General features: G+C 46.7%; 1 protein-coding gene across 1 annotated transcript in view; it reads left to right on the forward strand.

Moving 5' to 3' along the window:
- Positions 1–20,435: 20,435 nt before the first annotated feature.
- Positions 20,436–25,962, forward strand: part of KEAP1 (kelch like ECH associated protein 1) — a 172,960-nt gene continuing 167,433 nt past the window's right edge. Inside the window, exon 1 of the mRNA XM_078639990.1 lies at positions 20,436–20,590. The gene's annotated coding sequence lies outside the window, so the exon portion shown is untranslated. The remainder of the gene's footprint in view (positions 20,591–25,962) is intronic.

A 25,962-nucleotide genomic window follows, 5' to 3' on the forward strand; every position in this document is an offset into this window, starting at 1 on the left:
ACAGGGACACATGTGCCAGTGTCACAATGGTGACACCTAACTTTGTGGATCTTGGACAGATTGTACTGGGTGATAATTACCTAGTGACCAATGCAAGCAACGTCACTACTACACATAGTGTGGCAGTTGTTAACTTCTCCTGGGGAGGGGTAACTGGCCTCAAAAGAGTTGTGGTAAGTGCAGACCTCCCAGTTTCAAGTCAAGTCAAGTCAAAACCACTTTATTCGATTATTTAAAATCATAAAAGTATGCTATACAAATACAATAACATTTAAAAGATCAGTTAAAAATGTAGTATACAGGATAAAAATACAATTCCAAATCGAGTAAAATACATGATCATTCAATCCCATGGTTAAGCAATTGATAAAAATACATTGTCTGTATATTAAGAGGATTCAAGGTCTTGGGTAGCTTTCTGTCTAACCCTCTTATTTCTGACAGACGCGGCAAGAAAGCTGGCGACACAGAACATAGTTACCGGGGATTCTAACAGTTGTAGAAACAATAAAGCAGGTTTACACTGAATAAAATTCATCTTTTTCAGTAATGGAAGAATATACCTTTTTCTGGCATCTTGGTACAATGGGCAAAAAATCATAAAGTGCATAGTGTCTTGCGGGGAAAAGTCATCACATTTGCATGGAGCAGCATCTTCAGGTCTACTCCAACCCTCCAAATCCCCGAGCACTGTGTAAATTTGGTTAAACCGAAGTTTAGTCAATAACCATCTATGAAAGGAATTTGTGACAATGGTCAAGTAAGGTGACATAGCGATTGACTGGGTAACCAAAACATGGCCCCTAACCAAAGATTTACGTAGTTCTACTCCTTCCCGCTCTGCCTCCCTTAGCTTGATGAAATTAATTTTTACCCACTCTAAGTCTGCCTTACAAAGAGACTCCGGATTAAAAAAGATCTCTGGTCGCCCCATGTATATTGCTAACATTTTTATGTAAGACAGCCACTGGATTTTGTTCATATTATCGAGCAAAATACAGTCCTTTAAGATCTTATGATTTAGGGAGAGGTTCGGGTTTAACCAAGTTTTAATCCATAGCAACCTCCCAGTTGAATGTCTGTTGGGCAATGATCTCGAATCCTCAGTATGGTCAGAAGTGGAGTATAGGTCTCATGCAGAGATGTTAGGCATATCAGCTCATGTCCTTGCTGTGACCAGGTCACAGGCCAAAAAGTGCCAAACTGAACAGGCCTTGGATCCTAAAACTATGGACCAAGTGCCATCCAAGAGAAAGAGCAGTAGGGTTAAGGCAGTGCCTTCCCCCCTGCCCTCAGGTGATGATCAGCCTTCTCAGGAAGCTGATTGTGAGACCCCCTGAAGGAACTGTCCTAGAAGAGCTTGAACCTGACCAGGATGAGTTTCTTGGGACAGTGGGACCTTCAAGGGCAGACTTGAGGCAGGCACAATTAGACTGCCCCTCTCTTGAACCCCTCAGACAGCAAGCTGCTTCTGAGGCTGCTGGGAATGCTACAGGTACCCATAAAGTTTACTGGGATAAAGGACTCCTTTATTCTGAGGGTAGAGACCCCACGCCTGGTGCTTCCAGGAGGTTGGTCATACCTCAGGCCTTTAGGGGTTTCCTTCTTACCTTAGCCCATGATATTCCCTTAGCAGGACATCTAGGCCAGAACAAGACTTGGGACAGGCTTGTCCCTCACTTTCACTGGCCCCATATGTCAGAAGATACTAAGGAGTTTTGTCTCTCCTGTGTGACTGCCAAGCCAGTGGCAAATCAGGTGGCACAACAAAGGCCCCCCTTATACCACTACCTGTGGTGGGGGTACCCTTTGAAAGAGTAGGGATTGACATTGTTGGACCAATGGATCCCCAAACAGCCTCTGGGCACAGATTTATACTGGTGGTAGTGGATCATGCCACCCAGGTATCCAGAAGCTATTCCCCTAAGGACCACAACAGCACCTGTTGTGGCAAGAGCCCTCCTGGGAGTTTTCTCAAGAGTGGGCTTTCCAAAGGAGGTTGTCTCAGACAGAGGTGCAAACTTCATGTCTTGGTTCTTGACTGCTATGTGGAAGGATTGTGGTGTTAATAACAAATTCACTACACCCTACCATCCACAGTGTGAAAGATTCAACAAGACCCTCAAGGGTATGATCAAGGGTTTAATTGAAAAGCTTAGGCGAAGATGTGACATCCTTCTACCCTGCCTTCTGTTTGCTTACAGAGAGGTCCCACAAAAGGGGGTTGGCTACAGACCTTTTGAACTTTTGTTTGGGCATCCTGTAAGGGGACCCCTATGTCTGGTGAAGGAAGGATGGGAGTTACCTCTCAAAAAGCCTAAACAAGACATAGTGGACTATGCACTTGGTCTCCGCTCAAGGATGGCTGAGTACCTGGAGGCTAGCCAAGAACTCCAAAAAGCTTGGCATGACTAAAAGGCTGTGCTGCCTGAGTACCAGCCAGGACAGAGGGTGTGGGTGCTGGAGCCAGTGGCCTCAGCAGCACTCCAAGACAAATGGTCTGGACCCCACACAATTGTTGAGAAAAAGGGGGAGGTCACCTACTTGGTGGACCTTGGAACTCCCAGGAGCCCCCACAGGGTGCTCCATGTCAACAGACTCAAAGCATATGTTGACAGGGCAGACATGGGCTTGCGCATGGCTACAGATGAGGGACAGGAGGAAGAGAGTGACCCTCTCCCAGACCTGTTGACTCAGAACCCTGATGATGGTTCAGTTGATGGTGTGGCCTTAGCTGGCAGCCTCACTGACCAGCAGCAACAGGACTGCAGGCAAGTTCTACAGTCCTTCAGACATATGTTTTCATTGACACCTAGTCAGACTAACTGGTGCACCCATGAGATGGACACTGGTGACAGTCTGCCTGTGAAGAGTAAGATCTACAGGCAACCTGACCACGTCAGGGACTGTATCAAGACTGGGGTACAGAAAATGCTGGAGTTGGGAGTAATTGGGCCATCAGAGAGCCCCTGGGCCAGCCCAGTAGTCCTTGTACCAAAACCTCACACCTAAGATGGTAAGAGAGAGATGAGGTTCTGTGTGGACTATAGAGGTCTCCATGCTGTCTCTAGGACAGATACTCACCCAATTCCAAGAGCAGATGAGCTCATTGATAGATTGGCTTCTGCCAAGTTTCTGAGCACATTTGATTTGACAGCTGGCTATTGGCAAATCAGGTTAGCTGAGGATGCCAAGGCCAAAACTGCTTTCTCAACCCCAGGAGGTCATTATCAATTTGTGGTAATGCCCTTTGGCTTGAAGAATGCACCTGCCACTTTCCAAAGGTTGGTGAACCAAGTCCTCACTGGGTTGGATGACTTTTGTGCAGCTTATCTTGATAATATTGCTGTCTTCAGCTCCACCTGGGAGGATCAACTGATCCACCTGAAGAAGGTTTTAGAGGCCCTGCAGAAGGCAGGCCTAACTATCAAGGCCACAAAGTGCCAGATAGGGCAGAGTAAGGTTGTGTACCTGGGCCACCTTGTAGGTGGGGTCAGGTTCAACCACTAGAGAGTAAGATCCAGATCATCAAGGACTGGGCTCCTCCAACCACCCAGACACAGGTCAGAGCTTCCTTGGGCCTTTCTGGTTACTACAGAAACATTGTGCCACCACTTAATGACTTGACTTCAAAGAAGATGCCAAAAAAGGTTCAGTGGACAGTTAGCAGTCAAAAGGCATTTGATGACCTGAAGAAGGCCATGTGCTCTGCACCTATCTTGAAGAGTCCTGACTACTCCAAAGAGTTTATTGTCCAAACAGATGCTTCTGAGTTGGGGGTGGGAGCTGTGCTTTCACAACTTAATGTAGATGGTCAAGACCAGCCCATTGCATTTATTAGCAGAAGGCTGACCCCTAGAGAGAAACGTTGGTCAGCCATTGAGAGGGAGGCCTTTGCTGTGGTTTGGGCCCTGAAGAAGTTGAGGCCATACTTGTTTGGTACTCACTTCAAAATTCAGACAGACCATCTTGTGGCTAAATCAGATGAAGGGTGAGAATCCCAAACTGCTCAGGTGGTCCATTTTCCTACAGGGGATGGACTTTACAGTGGAGCACAGACCAGGGACTGACCATGGCAATGCAGATGGTCTCTCCAGGTACTTCCACTTAGAACATGAAGACACAACTGGTCAAGGTTAGTCTAATGTCCCTGCGTTTGGGGGGGGGGTTATGTAGAAGAGTAGGGTCTGCTTTCCTATGGTCACCCCATTTTTTGCTTTTTGCTTCACTGGTTTTCGACTTAATGTAGCTGTGGGCCTGCTAATCAGACCCACAGCCCTGCTGTTCTCTTTCTAAATTTCACACCATGTACTTTAGGTACATCACCTATTGGGATTTGGGTCACTCTTGTGAGTCCCTGTACAGTGTACCATAGGCACTCAGGGCACAGGTGCACCCAAGGCCTACTAGGGGCTGCAGCATATCTTATGCCACCCCTGGCTGGCCATCCAAACTGACACAACTGGCTGATCACTCAGCTGGGGCAAGGTCGTGTAATCACCCCTTGCTTAGGTATAGTATTCCTATACCTACCATTATATATACACACATATGCACCTATAAGTCACTCCTATGGCAGGCCTTAACAATCCTGAGGGCAGAGTGCTTGGTTTTATGTGAGATGGTGCTCTAGCATGAGCTGAGCCTGTCTGCAGCTTTCGGAACCATGTTCTTATAGCTGTTCTATGATATAGCCATGCCATATACTCTTAAGTGCATTATAATCCCCGCGGTTATTGCTAACTTTGGTTTGGCTTTATCAAAACATGTCGTGTAAGGTTTCATACGCTTTGGAATACTACCCCCTCGCCAGTTCTGGCGACGGGGGTAGCATTCCACCCTCCTAGAGGGAGAAGACATGTTGTTCCTACTAATCCCGGTTAAAGTTAACCAGAGTCTCAGCATCACAAAATGGATGCTGCTACCACAGACACAAGTCTGACCTCCTGCTGCTGGGAGTCCTTCCAGCGAGGGAGGCTTGGACAATAGCACCACCCCAGACAGGCTATAGTGTATTGGGGCAGGGAGGGCTGAATAAAATGAGACACTGCCTGGGGCACACAAGGTGTCCCATGCATAGTCCAGTTCAAACCGGTGCTGGGGCACTCCAGCCCCAGCTCTGGCATGAAACTGGACAAAGGGAAAGGGGTCTAACCACCCCCTTCCTGGGTCCCACCCATAGGAGGGACCTAGCAGGTAATCCAGCCCCTACATTTTGTATATAGGTAGGAGCTGAGTCCCAAGACTTTAGATTTTATCCTGACTGAAACTTGAAACGAAACTCTGGACCTTCGACATTCTACTCGACATAGAATACTGAAGAATCTCCCTTGTGGTCAAGGAGTGACCACCCTGTGCAAGCAGGCACCATTAAGCGATCAGCGGTTTGCTTTGTCGACGCTCCCGCCGGAGCCCGAGCACAGAGCCTGACAAGACCGGACTTCCAGACTTCCAACAGCCCGAACCACAGTCACAGCAGAGCTGAGACCCGTGGAGGCGACGAGAGACGTGGGACCGGCCATCTTGGAAAGCCAGCTAATTGCTTTCCGTGCAACTTCTGAGGCACCCTCGAAGTTGTGCATTGGGGATTGAGAAGCCCCAGCCCTGAGCACCAACTGCACCGAAGATCAGCCCTCCACACTCCACGAGTTCTGCGTGGGGCCTTTCTGCATTTTCCTGCTCGACGCGTCTGTCCGGTCACTTGCCCATTGGCTAGTGGCCTCTGTGACGACGAACCTTTTGATTTGCACCGCTGGTCTGGTTTCTCCAGACTGGCCCTTGCTTCCCTGAAAAGGAGAAGTCCATCAGACCTTGCTGGTCTGATCCGTAAGTCATCTTCGATTCCTGCGTGGGTTGCCTTTGCCAAGGCTTGTTGACTCCAATCCGGAAGCCGACACCGCCAACTGCGAGAGCCTTCGTGGGACAGTCCGTATCCAGCTCCTGGTCATCGTCGACACCTCCTGGTCCACGTGGCTGCAGAGACAAGCTTCACGACATCACCTGATTGCTTCACGACATCACCTGATTGCTTCGCGACATAGCCAGGTTCCTTCCTGGTCACTGGCTAGTGACCCAGACTCTGTCCCCTCTGCTTTCAGGTACTCTTCATCCTCGATCCCCCCTTGGGTCCAACCGGACACTTCTCTCCTGGTCGCCTGCAGCATCTTTCTCCAAGGCTCCATAGGAATCAGTGATGAAACCCGACACACTTTGACACCTATGCACCCGCTTCCTGTGGGTGAGGTAACGCGAGTATTTCAGTACTCCTGTGGGTATTGACTATCCTAGTGTCCTAGTTTTAAGAAGCTTTTCCCTAGTCCATCCGGAAGTGTCCTAAAAGAACTAGTTTCCAATTCTTTCGTTCCCATTCTAACTCTATGGTAACTTGCGTGCGTGTAAAGACACTGCACGCGCATCCCGTGGGCCTCCTACTTCCTATCCTTTGGTAGTACAGTGTAGCGCCAGCGATTCCCCAGGCCCTAGGCCTAACCTTTGTTCGTGACGTGGTTCTTATACCACTATTTTAGTATATGGTTCGAAGTGCCCCTAGGGCATTACTGTATTTTGTGCAACTTATTGTATTATAATTGAGTATCTTGTTATGTGCTTGTGCCTCTGACCTCATAAAGAGTTCAGAGGATTGTGTTAGAAATAAATACATATATATTTTGATATACAACCTGTGTGGTGTCCTTTCACTTGGTATTAAAAGGGTTACATATGGTAAAACAGCTGGCTTCACATGCCCTCTTGAGTTTAGCCTAAGACTGCTTTGTCCATGCTACCACTAGGATAGCTGGTCTAATAGGTTGACTTTACAACCATCACCATAAGGGTTGTTTGGAGTGGTGCAAGGTGCTCACTAGAATAGTGTACATCATATACTAGGCCAACTTCTCACAGCTAATTTACAAGATCACAAACTCTCCTCCTTCCTCTGAAAGTCATACCTATGAAGCCTTACAATACCCAATCTCCTCTTACTCCTGTATGAATCCCTCCAACCATAAGCTTGAGCTCACCCCACTCCCCCCACTAATGATTGCAACCAACCACTGTTACTTTAGTCCACCATAAAAAAAACTGAAATGACTGCATGGAATGGTTTGCTTTGAGAGCGCAAAACTAATCCCAATCAATTGCAGTAACCAATGACCTGTTGCAGATCCTATTGAAAATAGTTGCATGTGTGAAGTAGTCCTCCTTGCTGCAGTTTCTTTTTAGACTCAAGAACTGGCCCTAAGCAGGGTTGGATAGGGATTAAAAATCGGCCCGGGCACGCATAAAAAAATCGGCCCACATTAGCATAATGCCTTCCCTCAAATCACTGCTTCAGCGTGATTTTACATAACAAGGGAGGGAGGTGGGTGGGGATGCACGCATCAGTTTACACTAGTGAAACACACCTGAAAAGAAGTGAGGCCTCTTTTCACTTCTGCTCAGGCCCCCTGCCCCGCTCAGTATGCCTGTATTAATGGGAGGCCCAGCGAGAGAAAAGGGGTGACACCTCTACCTGTTGCTGCTATACGGGAGGTAATGGACGCCTATCTCCCTCCAGAAAGGCCACCCAAACACCCACTGGGCAGCTGGCGGTATAGTCAAACAACAGAGACACCGCTCAAATCGCCCCCCAGGCTGCTCAAAAGCAGCCCACTGCTGGAACTCGGACCCCGGCCCCTCGGGCATTGCCCGAATGCCCCCGTTACCAATCAGACGCTGGCCCTAAGGTACATTATCTTTTAAATGTTTTAGTTGGAAAATCAAGTAGTGTAAAAAAGAGTTTTGACCTGCGTCTGTCCTAAAGTGTGCTGTGTGGATCCAGCCATCTTCCCAGTTTTAGATTTACATTCAGGAAACTGTCATGGTTATCACAAGTCAGGGACGCTTTTCCTCACAGCAAAAACACCTGACACTAGCCCCCTTTATGTGCACCCCATTCAATTGAGTGAGAGTCTGGAACAAAGGTATCGCTGGTTCTACATGTGGGTAGCCTACAACACCCACAAGCAACCATTCTTGTATTCCAGATCCTTTGCAGAGGGGAGGAGCTTGGAATATTTAAGCCACTGCCTTATATTGGGCCGGTGCTTGTCAATCTTGCTGCCACCGGAGGAGTATTGCCGGAGGAGCCTTTTGTCTCCTTCTCTGGAACTGTTCTGTCTACGCAGGAAAGGTGCACGAAGATCACCTGTCGCATACTCTCCTGAGTTTCGCCTGCTGTTGAGAGCTGCGACGCGAGCCCTGCAGGGCAGGGCTCGGCTCGCGCTCTCCTGTAAGCTTTGGCGTCGGCCCACCCTAGGTGTGACCACCTTCGGGACCGAAGCGGTGAGTCTCCTTCGAGGTGGAGGCTGCCGACGTTGACAGTTGCAGGGAATGTGTTACCACGCAGACGGTTCCACACGGACCACTTGCCTTTTCAACCCTCTTACGCTCGTATGCACAGAGTGCTGTGTGCAAGCGATTCTTTTGTTTACATTTGACATTCAGCCCGCCCAGAGTGTTGTGGCACACTGCTGTTTTTAGGTCGAGGACCGAAGGCTGGCTTGCCAGCCGGAAGTCGGAGATTTAATGATCTTCAGTAGGGCAGTTTAACCCGCCTCTCTGCTCCGTCTCCCCTCCATTGGCAGGCTTCCTAAACGGAGGCCAGCCATTGGAGGAGAGAGGCGTCTCTCGAAAGAAGCTCCGTCTCTTTCGGATTCGGGGGCGTTTTGTGCTGTTCTTTCCACTTTTTAGCCACACCCCTTTTCAGAACGCCGAACATGCCCCCGAATCCGAAAATGTTCGGAAGCTTGCGGCCGCCATTTTTTTTCGCAGTGAAGGTGAGCTGTTGCTTTCCTGTCTTCTTCTCCCTTCCTATCCTCTTCCTCTCTCTTCCAGCAGTAAAATGTGTTTCAGGGCAAATCGGGTGATGCTGTAAGCGGTGTACCGTACTGTGGCGAAGTAACATTCATTTTTTTGTAAATCGTGATTGTTTTAGGGGTTAATGGCGGTGCAGTTACGCTCTTGTTTTAACAGCGCTCTGCCCTCGAGACCATTCCTTTTCCACAGCAAGGCAGTGCTCATCTGACCCCCACCGATTTCATTACACAGGGCACCTCTTTCCGTACGTGAGGCTACTCCGGAACTCTACCAAAGTGAGCCTTCCTTTTCCCCCCAGAGGCTGTGCTCATCAGACCCCCACCGATTACTTCATACATGGCACCTCTTTCTTTGTGTGAGGCTACTTGTGGACATCACGCCCCCTCCTCCACCCCTGTATGAACTTGCCTGAGTCCGCCAAACTATGCGCTGCCAACAACAAAATAGTTAAATGTGTGTTCAGTTTTTGATCGTTTATGCTCAGTTACGCTCTGTGTTTTAACAGCGCTCAGCCCTCGAGACCATTCCTTTTCCTCAGGAAGGCAGTGCTCATCTGACCCCCACCGATTTCATTACACAGGGCACCTCTTTCCGTGCGTGAGGCTACTCTGGCACTCTACCAAAGTGAGCCTTCCTTTTCCCCGCAGAGGCTGTGCTCATCAGACCCCCACCGATTTCTTCACACATGGCACCTCTTTCTTTGTGTGAGGCTACTTGTGGACATCACGCCCCCTCCTCCACCCCTGTATGAACTTGCCTGAGTCCGCCAAACTATGCGCTGCCTACAACGAAATAATTAAATGTGTGTTCATTTTTTGATTATTTATGCTGTACATAAAAGCTTCTGGAATGGAATCTGGAATCACACTGTGCGCCTGCCTGCACGCGTGGAGTTGGGAGCTTTGGTGCAGGCTACTCAATCAGGACAGCGCGGTCCAACGTTTATTCTACCATTTTTAGTGGCTTGCCTCGTTTAAAAAAATCTTGGGGGCTGTGTGTCCCTGATGTATTGTTCTTTTTGCAGTTTAATACACCGCGAACTTGATCTGACGGTATTGGACCGCTTTACATGAGCACCAGTTGCATTACAAGGCCAGGTTGTGTTTTTTTAAGGCACAGGGAGATTATGAGTTTTGCCAGACTCAGGGCGTGTAAGGGACACAACTTACTTTATTGGACACATGTAATATTATCGAACATGTCAACTTTATGAAATCAAGAGCCATCGCGGAGTTTGTGGATATATGTGGTTGCTGCGTGTTGTGTACCGGATATACTTCCGTTGGGTCTTGCCCCTTACTACAAGCATTTTCGTGGTTTGGAATAGCTCTGTCCACACTTTGTACTCTGGTTGAGTAGTGATGGAGCGGCCTCTGAAAGGGGTTGCGATCATGGGCATCGTATCTGCATGATTAACAATAGTTTAGATTGACATCTACTGAATACACTCTTGTCAACATACATTCCTCTAGCTCCTAGTGGACATCAGATGGAAGATCCTACGGCGAAGAGGCATGGCTTCTGTTTGACCCCCACCCAAGGTGTCAGGTGATCTGTGGAGGCAGGCGCCATCTAGAGCCACAGCAGCATGCCTGCTGCATGCAGGGCCGGAGTGGCTCGCCCCTCCCCCTCGTATGAAAGTGTGAACCGAACTAGCACATCCTCAGTGCACTTCACAGAAATAATGTTCACTCCACCCTAATACCCGGTCACTCTGTGACTTTTAGGTGCCAGTGACATCAGATGACATAAAGTAATGTAATGTAGCAGCACAAAGCAAGTGCCAGCTATCAACAGTGCTTGCCCATGATCAATGGTTTCGGATTTAGATTTTTGCTGCGAAATGCCACTTGTCACATCATTTTTTTTTTAAGTGGATGGCTCTCGATTTATTTCAGCTTTTAGGCTACGTTTTCCTGAAAAAAAATAAGTTTTCATATACACATGGTTTACACATCTGAAAGACAATCCCGTAAGTCGCCCTGGTCCCAGATTTTAATTTGTCATTTGAAGAATGGCCATAGCTTGGTTTATTTTTAGTACTTTAGTGGCAGTGCTCACTGCAGGACAACTTTCAGTTCTCATATTTTCTGCTTCTATTGTCCGGGATTTTCACTCGGTGGTACTTTGGCGGCAACGTCACACTCCGCAGGACTTAAATAAATACCTCTGCCATTGTTAAGTGAGTTTAATGAGGCGCAAATCTCATCAAAACTGCTATATTTTGATATCATTTTTTTTACATAAAATAAGCAAGAAGTTAGTTTTTAAAGTGCAATTTACTTTTTAAAAAAATACAGGGTTCAGGTTGGGAATACCTTGCTAAACAATATCACATGATTTCATAATAGTGTCATTTATTTGGCCATGCCCTTGTCAGAACAGTGGCAGTAGGTTGTAGGAATTTTCAAAAATGCATTAATCAACACACTGAGGTAAACAAACCTATTTTATACTGATGTACCATGATTATATTTTTATTTGTATGAAGACTTTGTGCTTTTTAGTAAGTGTGTGTGTGGTGCTCTGTGTGTGGGGGGGGCTCTGTGTGGGTGTAGATGTGTGTGTGTGTGTGGGGGGGGATCTGTGTGGGTGGCTCTGTGTGTGTGGGTGGCTTTGTGTGTGTGGCTCTCTGTGGCTCTGTGTGGGTGTAAATGCAATAGGTCATGCATTTGCGAGCGATTAACCTATTGGCATTGTAAATGACAATGCCATTTATTTAACGATTAAGCTATTGGCAATGTAAATGACAATGCCATTTATTTAAGATTAAAAAAAAAAAATGTCATGAGCAATGCCAATAGCTCTACCTTTAATAATGCCGAGACCATTGCATTGTAAATGCTTGTTATTATTTCCTAGGGCTAACACGCATGGAGTGCTAGGTATTTACCCATTTCCCTTTTGTTTTCTTGATTGGGGGCCCGATTTGAGAACATCAAGGGATATACTAGGATACAAATGGTATTTCAAGTCTCCTTCTTCTGTGAGTTAACAGGAGGAGCTGGATTGCACCCTGGTGAGATACAACACGACTATCAGCTGTTATAGCTTGTTCTTACTTTAGTGATTTGGCGACTTTCTCGAGGAGTAGGTTACTCCATGTACTCATGCCCAGAGATATTCCTATGGAATAATGTATCCATTTTGGTGTTCTCTTCCTTCCCCACCCTTTGGTGGGGAATAGATGTGAGTGGTGTGTATGGGCGAATGCACAATACCTTGCCTGTTTCCGCACAGCATTGTTTTGCATGTTAATCGCCCCTTATTTTCTTTCTCTCATTCACACAGGATCTCCATTTGCAAGGTATACTCCATCGAGAAGTGAGAACAGGAGAGGCCTCCTCGTACGTCCCACGAGGATTTATTGTTTTATCCTCTTCACCTTTCCCCTGTGGACGGTCTTGCAGGGGAGTTAGTCTCTCATCCCTCTGTGGGTCTGCACAGAGGGGAGTGGGGAAACATTGCATCGCCCCTGCTGTTTTGTTCTGGAAGGTTAGTGGCTTGTGGTATCTGCTAACCTGACAGATTGACAAGCCCACGTAGCGATGGACGCAAACACAATCTTTACCTCCTATTTGGAAACAATGACCACGTTGCAGGTGGAAGTCAATGCCTTCCGAGTTCAGAACCAGGAAGTGCAGAAAAAGATGGGCTCCTTACGTAGAGAAGTAGCGGGATAATCCAGAAAGGGTGGTCAAGCCCTGGGGTGGATCTTACAATAAAGACTAGACGTTACCTCTGCCATCTCACGCAGCGGGTGTTCATTCAGGGCAGCCAGTACCCGGTGCTGGGGGAGGGGGAACACCAGGTGTGGGGTTTTTACTGCCTCCCATCGTACATCTAGGTCGGACTCTGGCTTAGCACCCATTTAGTATGTATATAAAAAAGGGAGTGACCTCACTGACCAAGAGACAGGTTTGAATCCTTATCAGAAGGCAGCAGGATACGTGAAAAGACGGCTGCAATTTGACGAGTCTGACTTTCCATGTAAAGGTGGGCATCTTTATTATTTGTTCCTGAAATACACAGATTGGATCCCACATTAGAGTCACCGGTCCCTACTGATTACTCCTTCTACCCAGTTTTAGAGGAGTTGCATTATTCAACTTTTTAAATAACGGTGGATCAGAAAGACAATGGGGGACTTTTAAATTTTGGAACGGAGAAATTAGAATCTCCACGGAACAAGAATAGTGGTTGTTTATATTTTAATCGATTTGAAGAGAGAGAAATGTACATGTCCTGAAGAAGGTGGCATTTTAATAAATGGGCACCACCGAAACGCGTCAACGCCAATTTTCTTTGTGGTTACTTCCAGGAACTACCTCATGTCTATCAAAGATCATGTTTCAAAAGACTGATGGTGTTTATAATTTGATTACTATAGGAAAGAACCAAATTTGATGTTTTATTTTGTCACATCTGTTTTGTCTCTCTGGGTAGTTTTTATTTGTAATATATGTACTGGACTGTTTTTATTATTTGTGTTTTTTTGTCACATTATGCAATAAATTGTGTTTGTGTTTTTAATTCATAGACGTTGGTTATCTATCGTTTTGTTATATACAACTGTTTCCTTGTCCTTACATGTTTTTAAAAAAACCTTTTTTCCACGAATTTTGGTTATGTGTGTATAGATGTGTTTGAACTATACGGTTGGTTGAATGCCTGATTGAAGATCGTTGCTTGTCCAAGAGAAATTCCTTTTACACTTAGCACCCATTTAGGTCATTTATTCCCCGCAAATACCTCTGGCAGCACCCAAACGCTTTTTGGGAGATCCAAAGAAGTTCAGGATATCCCTCAACCACTGTACACTACACTTCCTGTGCAAACCAACGGTCTTTCAGGACGACCAATCTAAAACTGCCTTTGTCATGTCCTATCTGGGGGGACATGCAGCTAGTTGGTCGATATCCCCGATTGAGAGGGATGATCCTATCCTGCATGACTACCCTGGCTTTTGCACGGAGATGCGTAAGTTGTTCGATAGTAAGTCACACCTACTCACTTCAGATTAGGAACTCATCACCCTCGGGCAAGGGTCACAGGATGTCACCTCGTATATCACGACCTTTAATCATCTTCTGGTAGAAGCTGATTGGCCTCAAGCGAAAAGAACTACGTTGTACAATCAAGGTTTACGAGGAGAACTAAAAGACGTTCTTGCCCAGGTGATACACATTCCTCAATCGTGTGAGGAACTCATCGAACTCACCGTACAACAGGAACGAAAGAGCGTCAGGAGTCGAAGCGATCCTAGAATTTTTTGTTCCACATGCTAAATACAGAAGATACTGTGAGACATGCAGAAGGCGTGAAACCCATGCAGGTGAACGGGGTCTGCGGTCTAATTTCTGTAGAGGAGTGGGACAAAAGATGCAAGCAAAGGTTGTAATGCAGTTTGGTAAGGAACATTACGAGACAATATAGTTCAACTTGATAGACGCTCCGCATTTTTGCCTGATATTAGGTATGCCCTGGCTAACTTATCACGATCCCACCGTATGATGGGCAGCTCGTTCCGTTGAGATGGATTTGTCTCGAACACTGCACCAAAGAAACAGAGTTTCACCAAGACACGTCGGACTCGCCGGCACGCATTCTATCTCATGGCTGCTCAAAACAGCTAGTCTGTTGCGTCACATCCTTACCATTGGAGTATGAAAGCTTCAAGGCTGTGTTCACCAAGCAAGAAGCGAGCCATCTCCTCCACATCAGGAGTATGACTGCTGGATCGAGTTGACCCCTGGAGCAACCATTCTCTGTAGCAGATTATACATCTTAACTGAGCCGGAGACACAACATTTACGCCTGTACTTGGAAGAAAATCTTGCAACTGGATTCATTCGTCCATCCTCCTCTCCTACCTCTCCTCTTCTCTTCTTTTCTTTATCCCGAAGAAGGAGGGCGACTTGAGGAATTGCTTTGATTATAGAGAGATTAACCGAGTAACCATCAAGAACTGGTACCCCTTGCCGCTTATACCTGTGCTGTTAGATTAACTAAATGGGGCTACTATCTTCACGAAATTGGATCTGCAATGTGCCTATCATCTAGTAAGTGTTCCTTTCGCACCAAGTACGGCCTGCTTGAGTATCAGTTAATGCCGTTTGGCCTATGCAATGCCCCTGCGGCTTTCCAGTATTTAATGCACGAGGTACTTTGTGGATTCTTGGACACCTTCTGTATCGTATATATAGACAATATATTAATCTATTCCTCCTTGCACACCGACAATGTGGGGCATGTATGAGCTGTCCTAAATAGACTGCAAGAACATTCCTTATATTCTAAATTGGAGAAATGTGTGTTCCACACCTTGGAAATTGAATTATTGGGTTATATGATCAATACCAGAGGGATCAAGATAGACAAGCCATCACCCAATGGAAATCTCCTACAACGGCCAAGACTATCCAAAGATTTCTCGGTTTTGCCAATTTTTACTGGTGCTTTATCAGAGACTTCTCCAAGATTACCCGGCCGATAACCCGTCTACTGCGCAATGGGGTTCCTTATACGTGGAACGAACAAGCTGAGGCCGGCTTTCAAGAACTTAAAACAAGGTTCATCCAGGCACCTGTGTTATGGCACCCAGGCGCTGACAAGCCGTTTGTGATGGAAACTGACGCTTCTCATTATACCCTTGGAGGAGTGTTGGCCCAACGACACCCAGAAACCAGACAACAACATCCCGTGCCCTTCTACTCTAAGAAGCTCACTCCATGTGAGATGAACTAAAGCATAACCGATAAGGAGCTGCTTGCTATAAAAAGAGGTTATGAGGAATGGAGGCACCATCTGCTGGGAGCAAAACACACTGTGGAAATGTATTCAGACCATTGCAACTTGTTATTTTTGAAGACTGCTAAAGCTCTCTCACCTAGAAAACTAAGATAGTCCTTGTTCTACTCCGACTACGATTTCATCATCAAATACAGGTCAGGGCCTCAAAATGGCAAGGCTGATGCGCTGTCCAGACTGGATTACTTGGAAGCAACAGGAGAAAACCCATAAATAGATCCACCACCTATCCTTCAAAAGGCCTTCTTTCAGGCCTGATAACATCCGAAGAATTCCTAGAAGACCTTAAGGTATGTCTAGAATACATGGACAAATGGGCCTGTATATCTGAGTAACCCGAGAATAGGAGAGAGCAGGACAACCTGTTGCACCATTGACAGGGTTTGTTCGTCCCTAGCGAGGTTTTACAATCCTGGGTACTGCAGTGGGCTCACGACTCTCCGCTGAGAGGACACATGGGCATGTATAAAACCATAGCCACCATTGAAATGTACTTCTGGTGGCCATTGTTACGGCAAGCTACAAAGAACCATGTCAAGAAGTGTGCAGTGTGTGCTCACGGGAAAGCCAGACATGCGAAGCCAGCTGGGCTACTGCGACCCATTCCTGTTCCCCCAGTCCCTGGCATACGATATCGATGGACTTTATAGTGGAGATGCCGCCCAGTGAATGACATACTGTAATACTTGTGGTAGTAGACCACATGACCAAGATGGGTCATTTCATCCCAATGAAGAAAATACCCACTTCCCCTGAACTCGCTAACATCTTTTTACAGCATATCGTAAAAGCTCATGGCATACTGGCAGTGATCATCACTGACAGAGGAAGTCAGTTCACATCTAGATTCTGGCAAGAGCTATGCAAGGTCATGATGGTTGACACACGCCTGCCCACCAGTTATCACCCAGAAACAGACGGAAAAAAAGAACAGCTGAACCAAACCTTGGAACAGTACTTGAGGTGTTTCACTGTTCAACATGCAACGGAAGGGAGCACCTTGTTATGGACAGCCGAATTTGCATACAATAACACAGAAAACGCTACCTTAGGATGTTCACCTTGCTTTCATTTTTACGGATATCATCCCAATCTGCTGCCCTTTGAGTGGCCAATTGTAGCTAAACATCGCTCTATATAGGAACATCATGCGCATCTCTGGGCAATCATCATAGACGTAACGAACCATTTGACCAAGGCACAAGACACATATAGGCGTTTTGCAGACAGGAAACGCTCCATAGAACCTGTGTACCAGGTGGGAGATAAGGTTTGGCTAGCTACTAAGAATATGCATTTAAAAGGGGTAAACAAGCTAAAGCCAAGATATGTGGGGGGCCCACACGATTGTCAAAGTCATAAATCCAGTAACCATTAAATTGGCCCTTCCGCCGTCCTGGCATATCCACCCTTGTTTCATGTGTCCTTATTACGTCCCTGTTCACCACACACTAGATTACTTGAGAAACTGAACCCCCTGAATCTAGCTGGCGAGGCAGAGTATGAGGTACAAAGTACACTGGATTCCAGGTTGAGGAGAGGGCGGGTGTACTACCTCGTGGATTGGAAAGGTTATGGTCCAGAGGACTGGACTTGGGAACCAGTGGGTAAGCTCAACTGTCCGGTCCTTCTGCGACGCTTTCATGCATCAAACCCGCGAAGCCAGGACAATTGCCAAGACGGCGGTCTTTAGGAAGGGTACTGTCATGGTTATCACAGGACAGGGACGCCTTTCCTCACACCAAACACCACTGACACTAGCCCCCTTGATGTACACACGATTGAATGGGGTGAGAGTCTGGAACAAAGGTATAGCTGGTTCTACACGTGGGTAGCCTACAACACCCACAAGCCACCATTCTCGTATTCCAGATCCTTTGAAGAGCGGAGGAGCTTGGAGCATCTAAGCCACTCCCTTACATGGGGTTGATGCTTTTCAATCTTGTTGCCACCGGATGAGTATTGCTGGGGGAGCCTTTTGTCTCATTCTCCGGAATTGTTTTCTCTACCCGTGAAAGGTGCATGAAGATTACCTGGCGCACACTCTCACGACTTTCGCCTGCTGTTGAGAGCTGCGATGCGAGCCCTGCAAGGCAGCGCTCGGCTTAGACCTCCCCCGCCCCCCCTCCCCGGAATTTGGCTCTAGTTGCGCCTCTGGTGATATATAACATGACTGTCAGCTGTTATAGCTTGTTCTTACTTTTGTAATTTGGTGACTTTCCCGAGGAGTAGGTTACTCCATGTACTCATGCCCAGAGATATTTTTAGGAAATAACGTATCCATTTTTTGTGTTCTCTTCCTTCACGACCCTTTGGTCGAGAACATATGTGAGTGGTGTGTATGGGCGAATGCACAATACCTTACCTGTGTACGCATAGCATTGTTTTGCATGTTAATCGCCCCTTCTTTTCTTTCTCTCACTCACACAGGGTCCCCATTTGCAAGGTATACTCTGTCGAGACGTGAGAATAGGAGAGGTCTCCTCGTACGTCCCACGAGGATTTATTGTTTTATCCTTTTCCCCTGTGGATGGTCTTGCAGGGGAGTTAGTCTCTCATCCCTCAGTGGGTCTGCACAGGGGAAAGTGGGGAAATATTGCATTGCCCCTGCTGGTTTGTTCCGGAATGTTAGTGGCTTGTGGTATCTGCTAACCTGACAGAAACTAATGTTCTCCTTGTTAAATTAAGTGAGAGGTTGGTGTCTTGATATGGTTGTTGAGCCAAAAGAGCATGACCACCCTGACTGATGGGATGGGCCACAGGAGCTGACCAGACTGTAGGAGTGGGTCCCCCAGTGCCCCGCCACAGCAAGCACACTTCCCTAACAAAGATAAGCACTTCACCATGGCCTGTGTTGTGCCTGAGGATTGTCGAATGGTGCTGCCACTGCCTTGAGGGTGGGTTCTTCAGTGTTAGAGTTTTTGCATTTGGTCTGTTTGTGCCTCAGGAGCTAGCCCTTTCCATGCCCCCGACTGGCCACAGAATTTGAAACATCCGTGGTGTCTTCCTAAGAAAGGCAGCAACTGCCACCTACCTGCAAGACACCACAGAGAGGTCCTCATTCAGGGTCCCGAAGCGACAAGAGCAGATAAACATGAACTGATTTAGGTCTAGGTTGACACGAGGGGCTAGAACTGAGACCTGATAGGTGAATTGAGATTGAGTACCCTTAACTGGCTGAACAGGCACAGCAGTCTGTTTGCACTTTCAATGTAAGCCAGCACCTTTGATTTTGCCTTGCTAGTTAGGCTAATGCCTTTTCCCCATATAACCTTATTATACCCTGTGTTCATACCCACTTTATATAGTACTGCGAAGTGGATAATAAAGTGCTTCTCTTTTTCATAAAGATAGCACTGGATTGGACAGTTGTTTTTTCCTCTACTCTATGGTTCTCACGTTCCGAGTCTGTTCTTCCCTAACAACTTCCTTGAGAACCTTGGCCTACTAACTCTACTCCCCTATGTGTGAAATGCTGCAAGAGCATAGTTGGTGTTAACTTTAAGTCCAGTCGTGGTTCAACAGTTGTTAAAGGACATGGTAGTTGTGGCCAGTAACCTCTTCGTTGGCCTGGGACGTCCCAAAGCATTCTGACAACACCAATGCAAACGATGTATTCTTTCTGGAATTTTCATCAGTTGGGAAATACTGAACTAGATGAGGACTAAATATTGTTTCTCGACCCTGGAAAACATATTTGGAGAATACTATCCACAATAAAAAAAAAGTATGTGCTTTAATTAGTGCTGCTTTTCTAAATCAAATTGTGTGTCAGGTGTTCTGCCTTTGGCTCTAGTCACCTTTTGCAAGCCTGTTTGCTCAGCATTGGGATGAGTATATTTGTGAAATGAGAGCTATGCACGTTTTATTCGAAGCATAATTATAACTGCTTTCTCTGGAGCTCACCCTTGTGGAGTTTCTTATACAATGAGGTTTTGGAGCCAGGAACACACTTTCAGCAAATACTGGCTTTGCTGCTAACAAACCATTTGAAAAGCAAACCTGCTGGCCCCAGAAAGCATTTACTATGTATTCCCTTACAAAAGAAACGCCAGAAATGACTGAAAATGCCGCACATTATGATTATGGGGCAAGGGCGACTTTTGGCTGCTAATAACTTAATCAGGGCTCGATTCTTACATGGTAATTACGTAATGCCGGTACGAAGCTGCAGGGCAAGAAGAAAGTTGTATGTGTCGTCACGACTGGCACACAGGCAGCTGTTAAAGGATATTTCTAGGGGAGTTTATTTCACTGAATTAACTCAAATAATTGACCTCTCAACATGGACAATGCTGTTTTCTTGTACTCACAAAACACGTTAAGTCAAAGTGTCAAAAGAGACAATTACGTGTCACATATAAACACGTCAAGACTCTTAAAATAACACACGCAAGTAATCTGCAAACCTAGCAACTCTGTGGTAAGTGAACGTTAGCCTAACCGAATACACTACTAAATTAAACAGCTTTCTTGTAAATAGCAATTCAGGCTGATTTCGGAACGTCCTGTACAAGACTTTAATTGGGCTCAAGCACTCACAGAACGATCTGTCCAACTGTCGTTCCGCTCTAGTGCCACGCACTCCCCTTCCTTCTCTCTCGTGACTGGTCCATTTTCACGTTGTCAGTTGCCCCTTCTCACCCGCCTTCCCGCCTAACCCAAAGTGACGTCATTTGTTCTCCTTTCACTTTGTCTGCTCACCGCCCTGGCGGGCCAATAGTGACGTGTCAGATTCCTCTTCTGGCTCGGTGCCCCGCCCCTGTAGTGACGTTGCGCCGCCGGACCCGCCCCGAACTTTTATTGTGACGGCGGGCTCGGGGGTTGGGGCTCTTGTGCTTAGTCATGGTGACTGTCAACAGAGCGGGCCAGCCATGGAGGGGAAGAGAGAGCCGAGGGGGCGACCAGGGCCGACGGAGAGGTGAGTGAGGGCTCGGGGAAAGCAGGGAGTGAGGACGGGTTGCTCAGGGTAACACCGGCGGCCTTACTGAAACAGTGGAGGGTATCTATTCCGTGTGTACAGTGAGGATGTCACCCCCTTCACCTACAGAAGGCATCAACCACCCCCGGTCTACGGTAGCTCCTCCCATGCACCCTGAAAAGGGCATCATTTACAGTGCCCAGAAATGAGCTCGCGCCCACGCACCCTCTGACGACTTAATCCACAGCGCTGGGAAAAAGGACAACAAATACTATGGTATCTCATATAATGGGGTTCAAGGGGTGGAGCTACGACAGAGGTGAGGAGGAGAATCTGACATTGAACTTCCACAATTATGTTTTAAAAAAATCCCCCGCCCCCCCTAAGACATTTTCAGCAAGGACAAATGTGGTAGTGAATTTGGTCTTGCTTTCTGTCTTAATTGATCACAACAGACTGCATTTTGAAGTGTATTACGGGTTAAGCCACCTGCTGCGGAGATCCGTTTGTACCCATTAAGGGTACATTAGAGTATACAAGTAACAGGGTAACACTGGATGTTCGTGCACTTGCTAGAGCGAGATGTGCGCAGTCTATTTACCTGTTTCACTCAAAAGAGCATAAAGGGTATCTGTGCCTGCTGCAAAGAACAATGTGTAACTTACAGGTTATATATATAATATATATATATATATATATATCTATATCTATCCAGGCCCCTCAGTGAGTTACTCCTGTTGCTGCAGACGTCCTTGAGTAACCTGCGGGTCCCAAGTAATAACTGTAACATAGACAGTAATTTTCGAACCTGCATTCAGGAGCTTAATACAAACTGTAAAAGCATCAGTGGAGAACTCCTGTTTTTTTTCTCGTTATTCTAAGGTTGCTAAAAGGGCTCTTTTTAAGTACTATAAATGGTTATTAGTGTAAGCACTTGTAAACGCAGATATAGCTGACCTTTTTACTATGTGTGCGCTTCTTGTATATACAGGGTTTATAAAAAGTCGACATCTGCCTACATATAGTTTGCTTGTTAAGCAGTAGTGATGTGGCAAGCTGAGTGTCTTTTGTTTTCTTGCTAGCAAGGTGTTAGGCAGGGCTTTAAGTCTGAGCACAGGCAGTGTTTTTAAGGGGGCCTCGAAACGGGTCTCTATCGGGCTCTGTTTTGTGCCCTGGCACAAGCAATCCCTTTTTTTCCGGACTGCAGTGACAGCAGGCACATTGATGTGCGGGTGGTGAGCGTTGTAGGGGAAGGGAAATCCTTTAAAGAGTCATTTTCTCTCTGGATTTCCCTTCTCTTTTTGAATCTCGGGAGCAGCAACATTGCCGTGGTGTCACCACCAGGGCTTTAAGTGGTAGTGTTTTCAATATTCTATACAAGCCATAGTTGCTGCTTATTTATCTTATGCAACTAGCTACCATTGACAAAGCCAATAGTCCTGACTTGTAGGTATGATGTGAATATTTGTATCGTATATCTGTAGGCAATGACAAGAACAACAAAATACAAGTCAGGTGGCACACTGTGCTAAACACCGATTTATAGTTTGCGTGTTTTAAGCCATGCCCTTAATTACATTGACCACGCACCTTTGAGAGCCCCCCCCCAGTTTTTTCATCCCACTTAAAGCCCTGGTGTTAGGTTAGACCCAGTCCCTAAGCCACATTGAGAGACTGAGAATCACACAAAAGTAAGGTATTTGTGTTGAGCTGACCAGGAAATAAAAAGAAGAGGCCTGCTCACCTCTGCAGGGTGCTGCTGTGAATGAAAAACCACATAGTTGGGTGCCGCTATAAGTGTCTTTATGTCTGAAAATTGTACTGAGACACAGTACTTATTTATTTATTTATTTTTTTATTTAGAAGTTTTCTATAGCGCTAACAAGACCCGAAGGTAGCAGAGCGCTTTACAGTAAGAGGAAAGGCATGGTGAGCAAAAAGATACATAACACATAAAGGCAGTCCTCACGACAATGTTGGGGGAGGAGAAGTTCGTAACAGTAGGCCTTTTGGTAGAAGGATACAGAGATAGCGCATAGTTCAGAGGGAGATCCTCGTTATCTAGGACCCAAGGAACGGATGAGGAACAAGGATTTGAGTTGGATCTTGAAGTCCGGATAGGAAGGTAGAGTTCTGATATGAGGGGGGATAGAGTTCCATATTTTGGGGGCATTTCCAGTGAAGGAGCAGTCCGCAGTTTTCTTCTTTCTGGTTTTTGGTGGGATGAGCAGCAGGGAGTTGGAGCTTCTCAAATATCTGCTTTGGCCTGCTTTTTTGAGCTTGTTAGCCAAGTATTCTGGTTTACCGGTGTGGAGGGCCTTGTGTGTTAGGCAGGCCGTTCTGAAGGAGCTACGCATTTCCACCGGGAGCCATTCAAGTTCTTTGAGTGCTGGGGAGATGTGGTCAAATTTTTTGCATCCTGTGATCATTCTTGCTGCCGCATGTAGTGTTGTTTTTAATGGAGCCAGGTGTGATTTGGGTATGCCTGTAAGGATTGAGTTTCCATAGTCCAGTCTCGATAGAACTAGAGATTGGGTGGCTAGTTTGAGGTCTTTGTTTGGAATAAAAGGTTTTATTTTATTCAGCAGTCTGAGGTTGAAGAAAGCACTTTTTGCCGAGTTCTTAATGTGGTTTGTCAGAGTTAATTTGGGGTCAAGGGTGAAACCCAGGGATTTGACGGAATCAGTTGGCGTGAGAGAACCTTTAAGAGCATCGATCGACTTCAGCCATTCAGTGATTTGAGGATTGTCTTCTTTGTTTGAGATGAGAAGAGTTTCGGTCTTGTCGGGATTGAGTTTCAGGTGGTTTTTTGTTAGCCAGTCTTGAACATCTTTTAAGACAGCATTTAGTCTGTGGATGTCATTAAGCGAGGAGGTTTCCAGGTAGATCTGCGTGTCATCCGCGTAGAGGTGGAAGAGGATATTGGCATTCCTGAGTAGTTTGGCGAGCGGTTCCATATAAATGTTGAAGAGCTGAGGAGAAAGTACTGATCCTTGGGGGACACCCTTGTTGACTTGCTGCGTTTCAGAGGTAAAGTTCTTCAGTTTTATTATTTGCGAACGGTTGTGGAGAAAGGAAGAAAACCAATCAAGGACAACTTCGCCGAGGCCAGCTCTTGCTTGCAGAGTTTTGATGAGGAGCTTATGGTCTACCGTGTCGAAGGCTGCGGATAGATCAAGGAGTATGAGAAGGCAGCACTTGTCAGCGTCAAGAGAACCGTGAATGTCATCTAAGATGTTCAGCATCGCGGTTTCTGTGCTGTGGCCTTGTCTGAAGCCAGATTGGAGGGGATCGAGGAGATTGATGTTCTCCAGATGATGAGTCAGTTGCAGAAGAACACATCGTTCCAGTGTTTTGGCGAGTAGAGGGAGGTTAGATATCGGTCTGAAATTGTTTAAGTCTGCAGAGTCTAGACCGGGTTTTTTCCAGTAAAGGAGTGACTTGTCCCATTTTTAGGCAGTCAGGGACCACTCCGCTTTGTAGGGAGCTGTTTATGATTTTGCCCCAGATGGGAGCTAAAGTGAGCTTCATTTTTTTGACTAGTGAGGGAGGAATGGGGTCTGAGATGTGAGCTGATGGTTTGGCGGTCGAGATCAGCGAGATTATCTCAGTTTCTTGCACGTGGCGAAAGCTTAGCCACGGGGCGGGGGGGGGGCCCAGAGAGGAGGGTCTGAGGGATGGCCGCGTTACTGATGTCTAGAGATAGTTCAATTTTTAGGACCTTGTCGTTGAAGAAGCTGGCGAAGCTATCGCAAAGTTCTTTGGACGCTTGCAAGGGTGGGGGTAGAGGCTTGGATGTTTGATGTCTGATTATGTTGAAGAGCTCCTTAGGTCTGTTTTTGGAGTTGGCTAGAGCCTCTCGGAAGAAGCTGGATTTCTTGCTTTTGATATTGTTGTTGTACTTCTTGCGGGCTGTTTTTAGTTGTAGGCGAAGGGTGGTTGTTGGGTTGTTTCTCCACTTTCTTTCTTTGGCTCTCAATGATCTTCTTTCTGCGTTGAGGTCCGCATTGAACCACGTTCTGGATGGGGTGGCGCGACTTCTTTTGAGCTTTGGAGGAGCTAGATTATCGAGAATGGAGACTAGCTCAGAGTTGTATTGGTCAGTGAGTTCGTTGGTCGAAAGATGTGGGGAGTTGTCTAGAAGAAGAGAACTTAGCTGCCCTTCTAGAATGTCTAGGGGGACTTGGGAGAGGTTTCTTGACCATTTGGGTGGGTCTTGGGGAGGTTTAAGCGGGATGATGGGGTGATTAATGTGAAATAGGATCATATGGTGATCTGACCACGTTATCCCTGATCTTGCTCCAATAACAGCTGCTGGATCTTAGTGGATCCTATCCGCCTCATTTTCACTACTGATCACTCCAGTGCACTCAATGATAGTTCATCACTTTTAGTGCCAAGGGATTTCAATCCCACCTCCCCTCACGGCGCACAGAATAAATCCTCTCTCCGTTAACTCGCATAGGCCACCCGTTGCCAGTACTTTTAGAGAGGGTCACAGCCCCATACGCTATGCACATCTGTAGGAATTCTCATGCAATCTCCCAGCATTGCCTCTCATTCACCCAGTGCGGGCTTCTCTCCTTGTCCTTCAACGAGGGCATAACCCAGTGCAGTTTCTTCACAGCTCACACTGCGATTTACTGACCCGTGACCAGCAGGAAGACTCCCCTTTACACTCAAAAACAGCTCCCATAGATCACTCTGATGTACACAAGATACTCGCAGTTCCCACTGGTCCAGCTCCTCTAAACCCAATGCTCTCAGCTCCCAGTGGTCGTGTTCTACTCTAAACAAACTTGTGCAATTCTCACAGGTCAGATTCCGCTGCATATCACAAACACAGCACTCACAGATGAGAATTTGCTAATTGCTCGACACAGGCTGCTCCCACAGGTCACTCTGATGCACCCCACTTACTTACAATTCAAACAGGTCCAACTTGAGACCAAATATAAGCTGGTCCCAGTGGTCACCCTCTGTTATATGCCAGGCATCTGCAACTTCCTCTGGCCAGGCTGTTGTATACAGACGCATGCAGATCCCACAGGTCACTTTGTTGCAGACGCCTTACATGCAGCTCCAACAGGTCCCACTAGATTGCAAACAGTACCAGCTCTCACAGGTCCTCCTCTGGTTTATACCAGGTACCTGCAGCTCCCACTGGCTGGGTTCTGCTCTATAGAGACTCATGCTGCCTGGCCACCCAAAAGCACGTCCAAGGCCCTTCTCCTGCCAGAACTGCTGCCTCGCCAGCACACAACCCACCGACCAGGAAAGAACCCAACTACCTCAGCTGCATCCTTCTCGACACCCGCTCCGCCCGCAAACACGCCGTTGAACTCTGGGACCTTCTCAGCTCAACCTCCCCA

The sequence above is a fragment of the Lissotriton helveticus genome, chromosome 1_1 (assembly GCF_964261635.1).
Source record: "Lissotriton helveticus chromosome 1_1, aLisHel1.1, whole genome shotgun sequence".
NCBI classification, from domain to species: domain Eukaryota; kingdom Metazoa; phylum Chordata; class Amphibia; order Caudata; family Salamandridae; genus Lissotriton; species Lissotriton helveticus.